General features: G+C 41.9%; 1 long non-coding RNA gene across 1 annotated transcript; it reads left to right on the top strand.

The window, feature by feature from the left end:
- Window positions 1–2,399: 2,399 nt before the first annotated feature.
- Window positions 2,400–15,800, top strand: LOC125537713. The gene is made up of 3 exons (XR_007296067.1): window positions 2,400–2,637; window positions 2,720–2,969; window positions 15,741–15,800. It is a non-coding gene; the product is annotated as an uncharacterized LOC125537713 (long non-coding RNA).
- Window positions 15,801–21,155: the final 5,355 nt, after the last annotated feature.

Genomic DNA, 21,155 nt, shown 5'->3' with positions numbered 1-21,155 from the left:
CATGATTTGGAATTAGCAGCCATAGTGCATGCGCTCAAGACCTGGAGACATTTTCTTATTGGAAACCGTTGTGATGTATACACGGATCATAAGAGTTTGAAGTACATCTTCACGCATAAGGAGTTGAATCTCATGCAAAGGAGATGGTTCGAGCACATAAAGGATTATGATACGAAGTTGCATTATCATCCAGGAAAGGCCAATGTTGTAGTGGACGCTTTGAGCCGCAAGAGTTATGCCAATACTCCCGTGACCGGAGGATTTCCGCAAGAGTTAGCCGAAGATCTCAGAGAACTTTGTTTGGAGATAGTTTCGAGAGGTTTTGTTGCAGCATTGGAAGTTCAGTCCACGTTGTTGGGAAAGATTCAGGAAGCCCAGAAGACTAATAAGGAGATTGCAGAGATAAAGGGAAATATGAGTAAAGGAAAAGCCAAAGGTTTTTGTGAGGATGAGCACAAAACTTTATGGTTTGAGGATCGTATTTATGTGCCCAATGATCCAGAGATCAGGAAATTAATGTTTCAGGAAGCTCATGACTCGCCATACTTGATTCACCCCGGAAACACCAAGATGTCTTTGGATTTGAAGGAACGTTTCTGGTGGACAGGTATGAAGAAAGATATTTCTGAGTATGTAGTCATGTGTGACGTATGTCAGAGAGTTAAGGCAAAACACCAGAAGCCAGCAGGATTACTTCAGCCTATGCCGATACCCGAATGGAAGTGGGATAAACTTGGCATAGATTTCATCACCGGATTACCCAGGACACGATCAGGTTATGACTCCATCTGGGTAGTAGTTGATCGCTTGACCAAAGTGGCTCACTTTATCCCCATGAAAACCACTTATATGAGCGCGAAGTTGGCCAAGATATATATGACCAGGATCGTATGTCTGCACGGAGTTCTGAGGACCATCAATCAGATAGAGGAACACAGTTTACCTCGAAGTTTTCGAATCAATTACACCAGACTTTGGGTACCAGGCTAGAGTTCAGTACATCCTTTCATCCCCAGACCGAGAGAGTCAATCAGATTCTAGAGGACATGTTGAGAGCTTGTGAGCTAGATTATGGATCTAGTTGGGATGATAATTTTCCTTATGTAGAGTTCTCATATAACAATAGTTACCAGGCTAGTTTGAAGATGGCCCCTTTTGAAGCTTTGTATGGAAGGAGGTGCAGGACACCATTGATGTGAGATGAAGTTGGGGACTGTCAGTTGTTCGGACCAGATTTAATCAAAGAGTCGAAAGAGAAAGTTAAATTGATTCGGGATAGACTGAAGGTAGCACAGTCCAGGCAGAAGAGATATGCTGACACTAAACATAAGGAGGTAGCCTATGGAATCGGAGATAGAGCCTATCTCCGTGTATCACCACTTAGAGGAGTTAAATGATTTGGAGTCAAAGGAAAGTTAGCACCACCATTTGTAGGACCATATCGAGTTTTGGAGCGTATGGGAGAAGTGGCCTACAAGTTGGAGTTACCCGAAGGATTGTCAGGAGTTCATGATGTGTTTCACGTTTCCCAGTTTGTAACATCCCAAAATTCTAAATTTTGGAATGTTATATTAAATAAATAGTTCATGATTGTTTGACTGATTGTTGTGTGATTTATTGTGTGAAATTGAGTGGAATTTTGAAACTTTGTGAAAGTTGAATGAGAGGGAATAAAAGGACTTTCCCAAAACTTTCATCTTTGCCTTATGATCTTCATGAATTCAAATCCATTTCATCACAAAAACCCTAGAGTGAAGATGATATGACTTCTTCCATTTAATTAAATGAAAAAGGGATTTGAAAAGATTTGAATTCCATTTGACAATATTTCAGATTCAGAAAATTTATGCAACTCAGTGATTTTCATGAGAGAAAATAAGATGACTTCTTCAAAATATATGAAATAGAGTTGGAAGAGGTTTGAAATTCAAATTCAAAACCATTTAGGAGTTATTTGGGTTTTATTCAAATTATTTTTCTCCAAAAATAAGTTATTTGGAAATTAGGGTAAAATGATTCGCTACAATATAAAATTGGATGAAAGTAAATTTGAAATCATTTTGGTATTTTAAAAATGATTTTTATTGGGTTTTATTGCTACAGTAACACTGTTTGACTTTTGAGAATTTTGATAGATTTTATTTGAACTTGAGAAATAGTTCATGTTGTATAAAATTTTTTTTTGAAAATTTTGGTATATTATATGTCTACTAATAGTTTTGCTTTTATTTCTCTTCCTCACTTTTCTTCTCTGTGTTAAAAAACAATTTCTTTAAATGGCGCTCAGGTCGAGCGCAAACCACCAGCCCACCACTCACTTCTGGCCCATGGGCCATCTCGCGACCGAAGCGGTACGTTTTTTTCTTTCTCTCGCGGAGTCGCTGACCGCTGGTGCCCGCTCGTCAATCCCCTCCTCTGTCCCTTCCGTGTTCTTCACGAACACAGGTGCCCCGATCCAAATCCCGATCGATTCGGCTCGGTCTTTGCCCCTCGCGCACGCCCGCCTCCCTATAAATACTGCCCTCCTCCTCATCCGATTTTCGCAAAAATTTGGAAGTTCCCGTGCCCGTTTCGTGCGGATCCGATCTCGTCGGAGTTCTCAGCCTGGAGCTCCTTTGCTGCACGATTCCAGCAACCGTAAGCCACCATCATCCCCGATGTCCCTCTATTTCTTCCTCCCTTGATGCTGCGCATCCCTTGACGCCCTTAACTCACGCAGAACCTTTCTGGATCGAGCTCCTGGACGACTCTCGCATCTCACCGGGGCCACTGCTCCTCCAGACGTTCGTCACCATCGCCACAGGCCTCCCTCGAAGCTGACGAGGTCACCCTCGGGTTCGTCTTCATGCTCCGCGCCCCGTCCGACCCTTCCCCGAGACCGACGACCACCAGGACGAGCAGTACGTCCACCTCCCGATGCCACGCCACCTTCTTCCCCAACTCCGGCGGCCACCTCCACTGCGTCCCCGGTGAGCATCTCGCGTCCATCCGATCGTAGATATAGGGCTTAGATTAGATCTTTTGTTTTTTTAGTTAGATTGAATCGGTATCCTTTATTTGTCAGTCGTTCATTAGTTAGACTACGCAGCGGACGCCTGTCGTCCAATCACAGAGAGCCACGATGGCACAGGATTATTTTTTTAGACGCAGCTACTGAATTACTTAAGTAGGGGTCGTTCGCCCGTAGCTCTCGTGCACTAGCCTCGCCGACCCAACCAGAGCATGACACGTGGCCACCGCCGATCTGTAGCGTTTTGTTTTTTGTTTTAGTTTCTGTTTCGAAAACAGAATAGTTCTGTTTTTAGATTGCTTATAACTTTTATATTTTAGATCCAAATTGAGTGATTCTTTTTTCATTAGATTCAAATTTGTTGAAGTTCTGTTTGTGCCATTATATTTCAAAATTGAGTAGTTTAAATTTGAGTTTGCATGAATTTGTTTAAATCACTAATTTGGTCCGTATCTTGAGTTTTATAAAATATTTTCGATTGATTCTTTTTGCTACTGTTTTGGTATTGTTTCGTCTGCTGCATATAGTGATTTATTTTTAGGTTATTTTAAATTAGGGGTTAGACAAAACAATACTGTTTTAGTTTTTGTTTTGTTTGTCTTTTCTTTATAATTTTAATAGTTTATAATTTATCTCTTTTTGTCACTTTTAACAAATTTACTTTGTTTTTGTTATTTAACAATAGACAATTTTATTCTTTTTAAAAAATATTTTCTTTAGTTTTGTATGAAAACTTGTATAGGTCATAGTTAGAGTTTTATAGAAGATTTTTTATGTGTTTCTTTTTGCTACTCAAAGTTTATGAAAAATACTTTCTGTTAAATTAGTTGTTTTACATTTTCTTTTCTGTTAATTTATTAGTTTAGTGTTTTAGTTGTTGTTAAGTTTTTACTTACGACAAAACTATTTTGTGTTATGTCTTAGAGTTTTCTTTAGTAGTTTTGTTTGGTAGTTTTCCTTGGTTTTATTTGATGTCGCTTGTTGATTTGCATTTTATTTGTTGATTTTATTACGAGTGTTAGAATTGCTTGCTAGTATGTCTGCTTATATGAATAATACGTTTGATTATATTGATTTTCAACGGAGTGATGATTAGTTCTACCAAGTCATTTTCTGAGGGTTGTTATCTTCATCGAGTAATACCAGGCAAGTTCAATTTGACCATGCTTTTCATGCCTATATTTTTATTGCATTTAGCGTCACCATTCATAATCCCTCCAGTAATTATATTGATTTCTTGTAGTTGAGTAGATTGCATGAGGTAGGAACCCATCACCCTGTTATCAAGCCCGGGACGCTATATAGTTTTAATGCTACGCTATAGTTGACAGGGTTTGTATGAGTGCTCGGGAGTGGTGTGAGTATGAAGAACTCTACGTCAATGACGACAAATCCATGATGGCATCTGCAAGGACTGCATCTTCAAGGCCAAGACTTCAAGACTCAAGACAAGAATTCAATATACCTCTGGGTGGAGAATGGTTAAGAAGGGTACATTGGTGCGTCCAGTACTCGGTGATTCCGGAGAAGCGTCGTGATATCATGCGGAAAGTTTCACCCAGGCTCAAAGAGACGGAAGAATACTTCATGCCCGGAAGCTTACATGTGCAACCGCAGGTCACTATGGGCTCTGGCTTGGTTGACCTTAGTGGTGACTCTGGCTGGGACGGTGCTAGCAGATGTAGAACTACGGTAGGATTGGATGAGCACCGGACAGTGGTCAGAGGAACTCTTCGGAAGACCATGTTTCGGTCATCTTGTTCTCAAACACCTTGAAGTGTGAGAACGTAAAAAAAGGTATCGAATCTTGCGGGTAAATTATACAAACCTCTGCAGAGGGTTTAAACCTAATCAATTAGCCGTGTCCCCGGTTACGGACAATTTGAGCCACTAGACTTGGATCTATCTCGGAATTCTCAACACCAGATTGGTAACTTAATTGTGGGCAACTTTGATGATTTTGGGCTATGAGACATCGGTTGGCGGAACCATGTCATGATAGAAAACTCCGTAGTACAGACTCCTAATGTTCCTTTGATGTAGTGAAAATAAACCAGCTTTTACGCAAACAAAATTCAGATACAGAGCCACAAAGTCATATTGCATATACTATAGTTTATATCTGTTTTTCTTAAAGTGATCTTGCCAGTACATTTAATGTACTGACCTACACAGCTGCAACGTCTCATGTTGTAGATATTTTCTTCCAATGAGTAAGAGTACGGTACATGGTTACGGTCTACACTCAACTTGTCGATGGCGTTGATGGGACTCCACACCCGATTTTTTGTTTCCGCTGAGGCTTACGAGGTATATATCAGTTTTACATTATTTATACATGTGATTGCACTTTGATATATACATTGATGTACTGTGTGTGCCAGCATAATGATCCAGAGATGGCACAGACACACAGAGACTTGACCGTCTGAGGTCGGGTTGCTATAGATATGGTATCAGAGCACATGTTGACTGTAGGACGTGACCCTAGAAATCAAAAAGTTCCTAGGACAGGCAATCTCTAAAACTTTATTTTCAAAAGGATCCGTTACTTCTCATCTTTTCCGATTTTATCAAATATTCCCTCCTACATCAACTAGTTAGAATATACCCCTTTCCCTTTTGACCACACAGAGGATCAACTGAAGACACTCCAATAAGGACGATATATCGGACAACTGATGACCTTTTTAGAGTAAAGAGGATTTCACCATGCATTGGAAGAGTTGAAGCTACAACAGTAGAAGACTCCGAAGAATTGAAGAATTTGAAAGAATCTGAAGAATTATTTTACCTTTAAAAGACCAATCCCTATTATATACTCATGTTAGATGCGACGATTTGTGAGCTGTCATTTGTTTGATGTTTTTTTTGACAGCGACAAAATAAAACCCGTTTCTTCGAAACTATTGTTTGTATTGCGTGTATCCCCCTCTATCTTTCGTATCTCATCCCAAAATCCTTGGACCCAATAGATGATGAATGAAGATGGAGTTGTATTTCCGGGATCAAGGACACATCCAGAGGTAGCACAATGGATACGGAACATGGAAGATCGCATGAAGGAGCACCATATTTAAGGAGAGTATATGGTTCCATACACCTTACGGCGCATCACACAAGGTGCCGCAACATGCCGAGAGATACATCAAGCTATACAAGGATGGAATGGAGCAAATGCTTGGGAAGAATTCAAGACGATTCTACTGAGGTCTCGTTTTATCCAGAAGCTCGGTGATAGTAAAATTAAGCAAACTTGTGCATGCAAGATATGTGGAGAAATAGGACACACCCAGGAGGAACACAATGATGGATGCCCACATTGTGAGGAGAATCACCCAGCCGAAGAATGCCCGACTGGGCAAGTTACTTGTTTCCTGTGTGAAGGAACTACACACTACCCTGGTCAGTGTCACATTTACCCCAAGGTACAAGAAATTACCAAGCAGCAGAAAGAAGCCGTGAAAGAAACCCTTAGGGAAAATTCAAAAGAACTTGCGATGAAGGAAGTTATTGAAGACCCTGATGGTGAAGGCCTAAACAGATTTTTTGCCCAAGCCTACTACTCATGTGAAGAAGAAGGAAATTTTTCAGAGTATTGCACGCAGGTAAGCTAAGAGTATCTCAGAGACTTCCCGATAGCAGAAGTGAAGTTTTACCCTCGGGAAATAGAAGCTTTGATCTTTACAGAGAAATCGAGGAAGAGAAAATGAAGGCATACTCAGAACAACCCAACTTCTGCAGAGAAGGACCTGAGTCATATCACTTGTTACAGACGTAAGGATTTAGGTCATTATGCTAGCAAATGCCCAGAAAGGAAACCAACAACCGAAGGAGCCAAGCTAACCACCAGGAAGCCCTGGATTTGTCTGAAGTCATTTGTTTACGCTGCAAAGGAGTAGGACATTTTGCCAGCGAATGTTCAGACTGAGGAAAGCTTGAGCAGAGTAGTTGATATCTTTATATTGGAATAAAGCATGTAATAAATGTGGAATACAATTTTATTTTTGGGGATGTTGAGTTGAGTTATGAAATGGAAATTGTAATAGCTCATGAAGCAATAAAAGTTGATGTGGTTGGAATCTCATGTGAAATGCTATGAGTTGTTGTTGATTGTGAGTGCCTCTCTCATTATCTCACCCAGACTTAAACCTTGAACCCATGGACAAGCTGATCCCAAACCTTTCCTCCCAAAAAAACCACATTTCACCCAAGGAAATACATACATTATCCTGAGTACCCCTTCTATCTTATACATGCAGATGACAACCCTTTACGAGTTTTTCTCAAGGGCCGGAAAATGATCATGACCCTAACTAGTGATCAGGATTACCCGAAGATCCTGAAGGACATGATGAAGCATATTCATCTTGAAGGAGATGCAGTCTACAAAGGTTATCCTTTCATGGAGGATGGATTTGAACTTTGGTAAGTGGAGGTACACCTCCACCGTGTGAAGGGAGTTTGCCCAAAGACTATGGGACAATACTTACTCATTTCTCGAGTACCACGAGCAACATTCTTCGACTCTGTTCATGAAGCTGCTATGGAAGCTATATGTCAGATTGGAGAAATACTTGAAGCAAGACTCCGTCACACTCAGGAATACATGAGAGGTGCATGCAGAGATGATCGAGATGAAGCTCATGGCCACCATGATGAAGTAGAAGATCGATGATTTCAAGGATCATGTCGCACAATTCCAGTGGGACTAAATCATGTTCAAGAAGTACAAATGAATAAAGATGGAAGTAATGCTTGACCATACCAAACTATGTGGATGGCAACTTTTGTAATAGAGTACTTTTGAAATTTGAGTTTTGGGTAGTGGTTAAGGATGTAATGAAGGATTTGATATGAAGAGAATATGAATTATGGATGAACCAGTACATTTTATATTAATGGTAATACCATGTGTGAACACTAGAACTATGGATAGGAAAAATATATATTCCACAGACTGGAGTTCGAAAAAAGGAGAGTTGGAGTTTTGCTTTTGAAACGATGGTTAGGGAGAAATGGGGTGTTGTTGGATTTAAAGGAGGTGTAAAGTTGGAATGTGAAACAATTATACCTCCCGGGATGAATAGAAGTTGTACCCGCATTGAAGTGGGCCCATAACCCACAGGCCCAGGAGTTAATAAGAAGCAAGCACACTCTTGCTGAAGGAAGATATTTTGGAAGAAAACTCAGATTTAATCAGTAGACGTTCCTTAGGAGGATACGCAAAACTGAAGAGTTGTAGTTGTGAAGAAACGATAGATGTTTTATTCAGCTTGCAGAATTAATGGATTTATTTGAACCCAGTTTGAGGACAAGAGAAATTCTGCAATGCTTGTGAGAATGCCCGAGTGTTAGAAATGCGAGGTTCGCTAAACCTTATACAGGATAATGATTCGGGTGCAGAATGGATTGATCACCATACCGACTTACTCGTATCATTCGCTCTTGCTATTTGGATTGGTAAATCTGAGTGACTTGACCATAGTAGAGAGACGACGATGTCAAAACTTTGTTTAAACCTTAGTATGGTAGGACGATTGATCCATGTATAGGCAACCGTTGCCAATCGTAGGCTATACTGTGTGGTTCAACCCCGACCTTTTTCCTGCAGGAGAAGCCAATAATGATTGACCACCATGAGATCTCTGATAGTTGTTTCGTTTTGGCGAGAGACCTGTCAGCTAAGAAGAACGAGTCACAGAAGAACTTTATCCTGACGATAGGACTCAAGATTTTGAGGAAAACGGTTATGCCCTTACCGGAAGAGCCTCGGTGTAGGAATTATCACGAAGATATGAGAAGACTGGCACCGTCAACCCGAGGAATGGAGTACATGAGTTTTGTCAGAACCATGGCCTTGCTCTTAAGTGTGGTAGCACCCTAGACCTCTTCGGTCGATGGATTTGCTGGAAAACTCCCAAACCCTAACCTTTTCTTGCTAGCCTCTTCGAATCTCGAGGACGAGATTCATTTTAAATGTGGTAGGTTTGTAACATCCCAAAATTCTAAATTTTGGAATGTTATATAAAATAAATATTTTATGATTGTTTGATTGATTGTTGTGTGATTGATTGTGTGAAATTGAGTGGAATTTGAAACTTTGTGAAAGTTGAATGAGAGGGAATAAAAGGACTTTCCCAAAACTTTCATCTTTGCATTATGATCTTCATGAATTCAAATCCATTTCATCACAAAAACCCTAGAGTGAAGATGATATGACTTCTTCCATTTAATTAAATGAAAAGGGATTTGAATTCCATTTGAAAATATTTCAGATTCAGAAAATTTATGCAACTCAGTGATTTTCATGAGAGTAAATAAGACGACTTCTTCAAAATATATGAAATAGAGTTGGAAGAGGTTTGAAATTCAAATTCAAAACCATTTAGGAGTTATTTGGGTTTTATTCAAATTATTTTTCTCCAAAAATAAGTTATTTGGAAATTAGGGTAAAATGATTCGCTACAATATAAAATTGGATGAAAGTAAATTTGAAATCATTTTGGTATTTTAAAAATGATTTTTATTGGGTTTTATTGCTACAGTAACACTGTTTGACTTTTGAGAATTTTGGTAGATTTTATTTGAACTTGAGAAATAGTTCATGTTGTATAAAATATTTGTTTGAAAATTTTGGTATATTATATGTCTACTAATAGTTTTGCTTTTATTTCTCTTCCTCACTTTTCTTCTCTATGTTAAAAAAACAATTTCTTTAAATGGCGCTCAGGTCGAGCACAAACCACCAGCCCACCACTCACTTCTGGCCCATGGGCCATCTCGCGACCGAAGCGGTACGTCTTTTTTCTTTCTCTCGCGGAGTCGCTGACCGCCGGTGCCCGCTTGTCAATCCCCTCCTCTGTTCCTTTCGTGTTCTTCACGAACACAGGTGCCCCGATCCAAACCCTGATCAATTCGGCTCGGTCTTTGCCCCTCGCGCACGCCCGCCTCCCTATAAGTACTACCCGCCTCCCTATAAATTTTCCACTTCACTCTGAAATTCTTTGAACTTTTCAAATGTTTCAGATTTATGTTTCATTAAGTAGATATACCCATATCTGCTCAAATCATCTGTGAAGGTGAGAAAATAACGATGTCCGGTGCGAGCCTCAATATTCATTGGACCACATACATCAGTATGTATGATTTCCAATAAATCTATTGCTCGCTCCATTGTTTCGGAGAACCGCGTTTTAGTCATCTTGCCCATGAGGCATGGCTCGCTAGTACCAAGTGATTCATAATCAAGTGATTCCAGAAGTCCATCAGTATGGAGTTTCTTCATGTGCTTTACACCAATATGACCTAAACGGCAGTGCCACAAATAAGTTGCACTATCATTATCAACTCTGCATCTTTTGGCTTCAACATTATGAATGTGTATTACTACTATCGAGATTCAACACAAATAGACCACTCTTCAAGGGTGCATCACCATAAAAGATATTACTCATATAAATAGAACAACCATTATTCTCAGATTTAAATGAATAACCGTCTCGCATCAAACAAGATCCAGATATAATGTTCATGCTTAACACTAGCACCAAATAACAATTATTTAGGTCTAAAATTAATCCTGAAGGTAGATGTAGAGGTAGCGTGCCGACGGCGATCACATCGACTTTGGAACCATTTCCCACACGCATCGTCACCTCATCCTTAGCTAATCTTCGCTCAATACGTAGTCCTTGTTTCGAGTTGCAAATATTAGCAACACAACCAGTATCAAATACCCAGGTGCTACTGCGAGCTCTAGCAAGGTACACATCAATAACATGTATATCACATATACCTTTGTTCACCTTGCCATCCTTCTTATCCTCCAAATACTTGGGCCAGTTTCGCTTCCAGTGACCAGTCAGTTTGCAATAGAAGCACTCAGTCTCAGGCTTAGGTCCAGACTTGGGTTTCTTCTCCTGAGCAGCAACTTGTTTGTTGTTCTTTTTGAAGTTCCCCTTCTTCTTCCCTTTACCCTTTTTCTTGAAACTGGTGGTCTTGTTGACCATCAACACATGATGCTCCTTCTTGATTTCTACCTCCGCAGCCTTTAGCATTGCGAAGAGCTCGGGAATTGTCTTATCCATCCCTTGCATATTATAGTTCATCACGAAGCTCTTGTAGCTTGGTGGCAGTGATTGAAAAATTCTGTCAATGACACTATTATCCAGAAGATTAACTCCCAGTTGTATCAAGTGATTGCAGTACCCAGACATTCTGAGTATATGTTCACTGATAGAACTATTCTCCTCCATCTTGCAGCTGTAGAACTTATTGGAGACTTCATATCTCTTAATCCGGGCATTTGCTTGAAATATTAACTTCAACTCCCGGAACATCTCATATGCTCCATGATGCTCAAAACGTCGTTGAAGTCCCGGTTCAAAGCAGTAAAGCATGGCACATTGAACTATCGAGTAGTCATCAATGCGTGACTGCCAGGCATTCACAATGTCTGTAGTTGCCGGCACAGGTGGTACACCTAGCGGTGCTTCCAGGATGTAGTTCTTCTGTGCATCAATGAGGATAATCCTCAAGTTACGGACCCAGTCCGTGTAATTGCTACCATCATCTTTCAACTTTGCTTTCTCAAGGAACGCATTAAAATTCAACGGAACAACATCATGGGCCATCTATCTACAACAACATAGACAAGAAAAATACTATCAGGTACTAAGTTCATGATAAATTTAAGTTCAATTAATCATATTACTTAGGAACTCCCACTTAGATAAACATCCCTCTAATCATCTAAGTGATCATGGGATCCAAATCAACTAAACCATAACCGATCATCACGTGAAATGGAGTAGTTTTCAATGGTGAACATCACTATGTTGATCATATCTACTATATGATTCACGTTCGACCTTTCGGTCTCAGTGTTTCGAGGCCATATCTGTATATGCTAGGCTCGTCAAGTTTAACCTGAGTATTCTGCGTGTGCAAAACTGGCTTGCACCCGTTGTACAAGAACGTTGAGCTTATCACACCCGATCATCACGTGGTGTCTTGGCACGACAAGCTTTTGCAACGGTGCATACTCAGGGAGAACACTTATACCTTGAGATCATCTTATAATGCTACCGTCAATCAAAGCAGAATAAGATGCATAAAGGATAAACATCACATGCAATCAATATAAGTGATATCATATAGCCATCATCATCTTGTGCCTTTCATCTCCATCTCCAAAGCACCGTCATGATCACCATCATTACCGGTGCGACACCTTGATCTCCATCGTAGCATCGTTGTCGTCTCTCCAACTATTGCTTCTACGACTATTGCTACCGCTTAGTGATAAAGTAAAGCAATTACATGGCGATTGCATTTCATACAATAAAGCGACAACCATATGGCTCCTTCCAGTTGCTGATAACTCCGTTACAAAACATGATCATTTCATACAATAAAATATAGCACCATGCCTTGACCATATCACATCACAACATGCCCTGCAAAAACAAGTTAGACGTCCTCTACTTTGTTGTTGCAAGTTTTACGTGGCTGCTACGGGCTGAGCAAGAACCGTTCTTACCAATGCATCAAAACCACAACGATAGTTCATCAAGTTAGTGATGTTTTAACCTTCAACAAGGACCGGGCGTAGTCACACTCGATTCAACTAAAGCTGGAGAAACTGACACCCGCCAGCCATCTGTGTGCAAAGCACGTCAGTAGAACCAGTCTCGCGTAAGCGTACGCGTAATGTCGGTTCGGGCTGCTTCATCCAACAATACCGCTGACCCAAAGTATGAGATGATGGTAACCAGTATGACTTGTATCGCCCACAACTCACTTGTGTTCTACTCGTGCATATAACATCTACGCATAAACCTGGCTCGGATGCCACTGTTGGGGAACGTAGTAATTTCAAAAAAATTCCTACGCACACGCAAGATCATGGTGATGCATAGCAACGAGAGGGGAGAGTGTCGTCCACATACCCTCGTAGATCATAAGTGGAAGCGTTATGACAACGCGGTTGATGTAGTCGTACGTCTTCACGATCGACCGATCCTCAGTACCGAACGTACGGCACCTCTTCGTTCAGCACACGTTCAGCTCGGTGATGTCCCGCGAACTCACGATCTAGTAGAGCTTCCGGGAAGAGCTTCATCAGCACGACGGCGTGGTGACAGTGTTGATAAAGATGCCGATGCAGGGCTTCGCCTAAGCATGCTACGATATGACCGAGGTGGATTATGGTGGTGGGGGGCACCGCACACGGCTAAGAGATCAATGATCAATTGTTGTCTCCAAGGGGTGCCCCCTCCCCGTATATAAAGGAGTGGAGGAGGGGGAGGGGGCCGGCCTCCTATGGCACGCCCCATGAGGAATCCTACTCCCATCGGTAGTAGGACTCCTCCCTTCCAAGTAGGAGTAGGAGAGGAGAAGGAAGGGAGAGAAGGAGAGAAGGAAAGGGCCCCCTCCTTGTCCAATTCGGACTAGAGGGGGAGGGGGCGCGCGGCTGCCCTGGCCGCCCCTCCTCTACTCCCACTAGGGCCCATTAGGCCCAATATACTCCCTGGGGGGTTCCGGTAACCCCCCGGTACTCTGGTATATGTCCGAAACCTCCCAAAACACTTCTGGTGTCCGAACATAGTCGTCCAATATATCGATCTTTACGTCTCGACCATTTCGAGACTCCTCGTCATGTCCATGATCATTTCTGGGACTCCTAACTACCTTCGGTACATCAAAACACAAAAACTCATAATACCGATCGTCACAGAATTTTAAGCGTGCGGACCCTACGGGTTCAAGAACTATGTAGACATGACAGAGACACGTCTCCGGTCAATAACCAATAGCGGAACCTGGATGCTCATATTGGTTCCTACATATTCTACGAAGATCTTTATCGGTCAAACCGCATAACAACATACATTGTTCCCTTTGTCATTGGTATGTTACTTGCCCGAGATTCGATCATCGGTATCTCAATACCTAGTTCAATCTCGTTACCGGCAAGTCTCTTTAATCGTTCCGCAATGCATCATCCCGTAACTAACTCATTAGTCACATTGCTTGCAAGGCTTGTAGTGATGTTCATTACTGAGAGGGCCCAGAGATACCTCTCCGACAATCAGAGTGAAAAATCCTATTCTCGATCTATTCCAACTCAACGAACACCATCGGGGACACCTGTAGAGCACCTTTATAATCACGCAGTTACGTTGTGACGTTTGGTAGCACACAAAGTGTTCTTCCGGTAATCGGGAGTTGCATAATCTCATAGTCATACGAACATGTATAAGTCATGAAGAAAGCAATAGCAGTAAACTAAATGATCAAGTGCTAAGCTAATGGAATGGGTCATATCAATCACATCATTCTCCTAATGATGTGATCCCGTTAATCAAATGACAACTCATGTCTATGGCTAGGAAACTCAACCATCTTTGATCAACGAGCTAGTCAAGTAGAGGCATACTAGTGACACTATGTTTGTCTATGTATTCACACATGTATTAAGTTTCCGGTTAATACAATTCTAGCATGAATAATAAACATTTATCATGATACTAGGAAATAAATAATAACTTTATTATTGCCTCTAGGGCATATTTCCTTCAAGAAGATAATATGACTTCTTCAAAACAGAGGAAATAATGGACATTTAATTTTGAATAAAAGTATTCATTTATTTGAATTTTGTTTGAGATTTTATTTGGTTAAATTAGGGAAAAATTGCATTTTTAAAAATTGCATCTTAGCCCAGAAAAATGTTCACGTTGTCCTGAATATTAGTAGAGGACCGTGAAAATTATTTTTGGGATTCTAGGATTTTTATTTATTTTATTTTGGATTTTTTTTCCTTTTCGGTGAAATTATTTAAAAAAAGTTTCGGACCAACTGGGCCGAAGCCCAGCCAGCCCAGGCCGTCGCCGCCTTCCCGAGCCACCGCCGGAGTCCGCCTCCACCACGCCGCGTCGCCGCCGCCGTGTCCGAGCGGGATACCACTCGGTGCCCCCTCCTCCAAGCCGCCTCACCCCTCCCCAACCCTTTATAAGGCCGAGGCCCCGGACCCCTCTCTCCCAAGCCACCGCCCCAAGCCAACCGCGCTGCCGCTGACGCTTGCGCCGCCGCCGCCCACTGCCACGCCGCACCGCACCGCTCCCCGCCGCCGTAGCCGCCGCCCTGCTGCCTTGCCGGAGCTGCCGTCCCGCCTCGCCGACCTCGCCGGAGAACACCGTCGACATCGCCGGCTGAACCCCCGAGAACTGGTAAAAATCGGTTGGCTTTCTACGGTTTTTCTTTTGTTTTTTTATTAGATCGGTTTTATTAATTTTTATTCTAACGAACAAATTCGTTCGTTAGTCTTTGTTACAGGAGGTTCGTCCGATAGATTTTTCATTTTAGTTCTATTTTCAGCCAGGGACCTATCCGCAAATAGTTTTCTTATAGATTAGTCCTTGATCTTCAAACCCTCACTATTTTTTTCTCGTTTATCCAAATCCAGTGAAACCAACACCAAAATCTTCGTCTTGTTCCGCTCTGTCCATATAATCACCTTGAACATGATTTTGAAAATTTAAAATTTGGTTTCAAGCAGATTTGAATTCGAACTTCTGTTGATCGTGGTTTGAGTTTTGTAACTCTGATTCTTTCTGCAAATCGAAGCTCTTCACTTGAACTTTCAGTTTAGATCTTTTCTTTTGGTTTTATCTTTGCATCTTATGCTTGAGTTCTTATGTATGCTATTGTTTGTTCATGATAGAGTTTCCGGAGTGCAAGGCTTGCTACTACGAATCTGTAGGGTTTTCTGATCGTCAGCAAGGCAAGTAACACTTTGATCATATCCCTTTATTACCCAGTTTTTATGCATTAGATTCAATCTTCAAACATTGCATGAGTAGGTTTTGATGACATGTGGGTATTGGGAAGTAGTTGATGAGGTAGGAACCTATTGTCTTATATTTAAACCCCGGGTATTACTGCGTTATGATTGCACTAATTTGCTATGCTCCTAGATGTGGATTGGTTTGTGATATTCAAGAAAGATGTCACAGTTATTTATGTCTAAGGGAAACTTAAGATGGCTACTTTAATACACAACTGGGTGGATTGGTTGCAGGCACCTAGGGAATCCAGTGTTGTCCTAGGAGATCTTGGGGTACCCGTGTGATCATCCTATGGAATGCCACCCAGGCTCCAAGGGATCATTAGATTATTCATGCTAGAAACTTTCGTGTGTAGCCACAAGCCATTATGGGTTCTGGCATAGTTGAGTAGGTTGTGGGAATCCTTTCCATGATGGGCTAGCAGATGTAGGGGAATTGTAGGTGTATCGGCCTATCTATCGGTTAAGGTGACCTCTTCGGAAAGACTGTGTCTCGGTCATCTGTTTCTTAAACATCATGCAGTGCGAGAAATAAAATGGAGGAGATCGAGTCTTGTGGGGAAAAGTGCGCAAACCTCTGCAGAGTGTATAAACTAATCATGGTTAGCCGTCTCCCCGGTTATGGACATCTTGAGTATCTGGTACTTGAATTATCATGTTGATCTCATCACTCTTCTTAATGAATTTGTCGGGTTATTAAATGTTAATTTGGGATTGAGTTGGGGGTACCTTCTCAATAATTTCATCAAACTTTGTAGTTAAATAAAATATATTCCTTTGTTGTAGGGAAAAATTAGCTTTATGCAAATGATAACCGTAGAGCCTCCACCAGCCAAATATGCACATAGTGATAGCTGTTATTTGTTCATTGCTCTATGGTGTTATCTTGCCAGCATATTCCATGTGCTAACCTACATGGCTGCAATGTATCATGTTGTAGAATTTTTAGACGAAGAGTAAGGGGCGATAGGTCGTTTTCATGCACTCAGTATTGCCGTGGAGTTGGATGGACTCATTTATCTTCGAAGCTTCCGCGGTTCTCTTATTTAGATGGCCTTAAGCCATATTATTGTAATAAGTACTCTGTTTGAGACACTCGTGTAATAAGTGTGTGATTGAACTCTACAATAAATCCTCGAGTATTGTGTGTGTCAGCAATACCGATCCAAAGATGACACTTAAGCACAGAGACTTCGATCCATTCGGGTCGGGTCGCTACACAAGTGGCACATCATCACTATCAAGCAAGGTACTAGCATCATCATAAGCATCATTCATAGTAGAAGTAGCATCATCAAGAACTTGCGACATATTAGAATTAATAGCATGTGGTGGTGTTGCAAGTTTACTCATAACAAAAGGTGAATCTAAAGCAGAACTGGATGGCAGTTTTTTACCTCCCCTCATACTTGAGGGAAATATTTTAGTCTTAGGATCCTTGGCAACGACGCCAAAAAAATGTCTTGATAACCCACAAGTATAGGGGATCACAACATTTTTCGAGGGTAGAGTATTCAACCCAAATTTATAGATTCGACCCAAGGGGAGCCAAAGAATATTTGAAGGTATCAACAGTTGAGTTGTCAATTCAACCACACCTGGAGATTAAATATCTGCAGCAAAGTGATCAGTAGCAAAGTAGTTTGATAGTTTTGATAGTAGTGACAGCAACAATAGTATCAGTGACAGTGATAGCAGTATTTTTGTAGCAAGTGTAATAGTGATGATAGCAGTAGTAACTTAGCAGAAACAATATGGGAAAATTCGTAGGCATTGGATCGGTGACTTGTTGGATGATATTCATCATGTGACAGTTATAACCTAGGCGATTCGGCACTAGCTCCAGTTCATCGATATAATGTAGGCATGTGTTCCATAAATAGTCGTACATGCTTTATTAAAAAAACTTGCATGACATCTTTTGTCCTACCCTCCCGTGGCAGCGGGTTCCATAATGGAAACTAAGGGATATTAAGGCCTCCTTTTAATAGAGAACTCGAACAAAGCATTAACACATAGTGAATACATGAACTCCTCAAACTATGGTCATCACCGGGAGTGGGCCTAGTTGTTATCACTCTGGGGTTGCCGAATCATAACATGTAGTAGGTGACTATAGCTTGCAAGATCGGCTCTATAACATGGATATAATGATGATAACATAAACAGTCCAGATCTGAAATCATGGCACACAGGCCTAAAGTGGCAAGGATTAAGCATGGCAAAGTCATAGCAACATCAATCTAAGAACATAGTGGATACTAGGGATCAAGCCCTAACAAAACTAACTCAATTACATGATGAATCTCATCCAACTACTCACCGACCAGCGAGCCTAGGAAGGAATTACTCACTCCCGATGGGGAGCATCATGGAATTGGCAATGGAGAAGGGTTGGTGATGACGAAGAACGAAGATCCCCCTCTCCGGAGCCCCAAACGGACTCCGGATCTGCCCTCCCGAGGAAGAACAGGGCTTGGGCTCCGTCTCGTCGATCGCGATAATTCTTTCTCCCTGATTTTTTCTCCAAAAATAGGATTTATAGCGTCGGAATCAGGATCTGCGAGGCTACCAGGTGGGGACAACCCACCTGGGCACGCGAGGAGAGGGGCGCGCCCTGGTGGGTTGTGCCCACCTAGGTGCCCCTCTCTGGTAGGTCTTGGCTCCAGAAATTCTCTTTTATTGTATAAAAATTCCTTGCAAAGTTTTGTTCCATTCTGAGAACTTTTATTTTTGCACAAAAACAACACCATGGTAGTTCTGCTGAAAACAGTGTCAGTCCGGGGTTAGTTTCACTCAAATCATGCAAATTAGAGTCCAAAACAAGAGGAAAAGCGTTATGAAATGTAGATACATTGGAGACGTATCAGTGCACTACAACGAAGCAAAGCCTAGCAAAGTATGCTTGATGGTGCTCCTGAGCCATCTTTCTTCAGTTGAAAGGACGCGGAGCTCCATGGCTCGACCCATCCTCATAATAATGTAATTAGCAATGGCCATCTGCGTCTTAATGTTGCAAGTATTCTTCTGACCCCAAGTCTGAAGGGCGGTCGCAGTGTTACGTAGTAAGGTGTCTAGCCTCTTGAAGGGGTCAACAATGTGGTCATCACGCACACAAGCATCGCAGATCGTCTACTCAAACCCATCCAGCTTTAGCCAATACATCTCAAAGCGAAACTTTTTCTTCACGCAAAAAGGGGCGGAGTTGGTTAAGTGTAGCAGGGTATGGTTCGAAATGTTTGTAGAGAGAGCTTGCAACAACACATCCGGGTAAGTTAGATCCCAATCCACCGAAAAAAGCACACGATCAATTTTTGTTAGCACCGGCTGCTCCCTTTCGTTCGACCATGTAAAACGCCTCCCATGCATGTAAGGTTCCTTCAATTCGCAATCATCCACAAAATCTTTGAATCTTCTCATAATCCTCCGGTTCAGATTGTTATTTCTCTTCTCATCCACCCGTAGGATCATATTAAAGTCCCTGAGCACCATCGAAGGCCCCGAGCAAATGGCACGCCTATTGTGTAACTCAACTAGAAACTGCATCTTCGCATCATCCCCTTGCGGTCCATAAACCACTGTCACCCACCATGTCGACCCTTCCTTAATGTGCACCAGCCCCGTAAGGGAATGAGTATCCATGGCCATGTTATCCACCTCCAACACTGTCGTATCCCACCCCAAAAGAATCCCACCACATGTGTCAGATGCCGGTAAGTAGGCGAAGCCATCATAAGATGGCCCCAAACATTGCATGGCAATAAAAGGATCAATTACATCAAGTTTCATTTCTTGCAAGCACACTAGGTTCACTTTGGCTTCCACCACAAACTCCCTTACCGCATTCCTCTTCGCTGGGTTATTCAACCCCCTCACGTTCCAACATAGCACCTTTGGATTCCAATCCATAGTTACCAAAAGACCTCCCCCACCCACCTCCAATGCGGGCACTTATGCCGCCACTACTGCAGGATACTGCTAACGCGACACTACGATCAGAGACCCTTTGCCGAAACTATGTGCGATGCAATAATCGCAAACGGTGGTGTAAAAACCATCAAAAAGGTGCAAAACGTTTGCGATGGCGGAGCCATCAAACACGGTTCAGATTTTAGTTGTGTGTTCGATGCAGGGCGCATGGTTAATCCATTCAAATTGTTTGCAACAAGGCAGAACAATAGAAATGTGCAGCCACATCAATGTGCGTGGAATGCAGGACACACGGTTAATCTATTCGAACTGTTTGCGATGAGGTAGAACAACAGAAATGGGAAGCCATATCACACTACTAGGGAAAAGGCTAGTAGCAGCGCGGGTTTTAGGTGTATCAGTAGCGCGGGTACCGGCGCTACTAATAAGGCGCTACAGCTAACACGTAGCAGTAGCGCGTGCTCATAAGCGCTACTGCTACACAAGTGTAGCAGCAGCGCTTCTAGTGGAAGCTCGCTACTGCTAATAGCTATAGCGTCCTTCTCCTGTACGCGCTACTGCTACTACCACGCTGCTGCTAACTTTTCTCCACTCGCTACTGCTAATTTTAGTAAAAAAAGTCTGGCATATTTGTTTTGTATTTGAACAGGCTTTATAGAAGAATCTTTAGCACATACAAATGTCATCATGATACACATACAAATGCCTGCGAGACCACAAATGTAATCATAGCATATACATACAAATAGTCTCATCATAATCATCATCCAACACAAAGTGGTATCTTGTCATCATCTTGAAAATAACGATACATGCAAGTCTCGAATACTTGCAACTACAACGTCATCCATCTAAACAAAGGTATACGCGAGAAGAGCTATCACTATGAGTGAGAGCGGAACTATGCAGTACATGAGGTGGCGGTTACGAGTCCTCTCTCACGCTAGCGTGAACCTCAAGTAACTAGCTTCTCCTTCTTGTCTGCTTTTGAAGCCTTTATGGCTGGCGCCCGAGAACCCATTCACTTGCGCCTGACACTGATGCCACTCGTTGTACACCCCCGGAACCTTCCCTTTGTACACGACATAGCACTTCCATCTCGCCATCAAGAAACTAGGTACCTGTTAGAGATGCATGTTCATGAAGAGGATGTACAATCATATATATGCAACAAAATATACTAGAGCAACACCGAAAAAGAAAGGGTTAGAAACTAGATGCATCATACAGTATGCAAATTAATTAACTAGAGGTACGCAGGTCATCGTACGCAAACTAACAAAGTAGCGTTACGCAAGTTCGGCAGGGACCGTGGACATCACAAAGTTTCATCGCTACAAAAAGTATACAAGTTCAACCGAC

This window comes from Triticum urartu, chromosome 2, assembly GCF_003073215.2.
Source record: "Triticum urartu cultivar G1812 chromosome 2, Tu2.1, whole genome shotgun sequence".
In the NCBI taxonomy this organism is placed as follows: Eukaryota; Viridiplantae; Streptophyta; class Magnoliopsida; order Poales; family Poaceae; genus Triticum; species Triticum urartu.
Note: the sequence above shows the minus strand (reverse complement) of the source record. Positions and strands in the feature narration are given on the sequence as shown.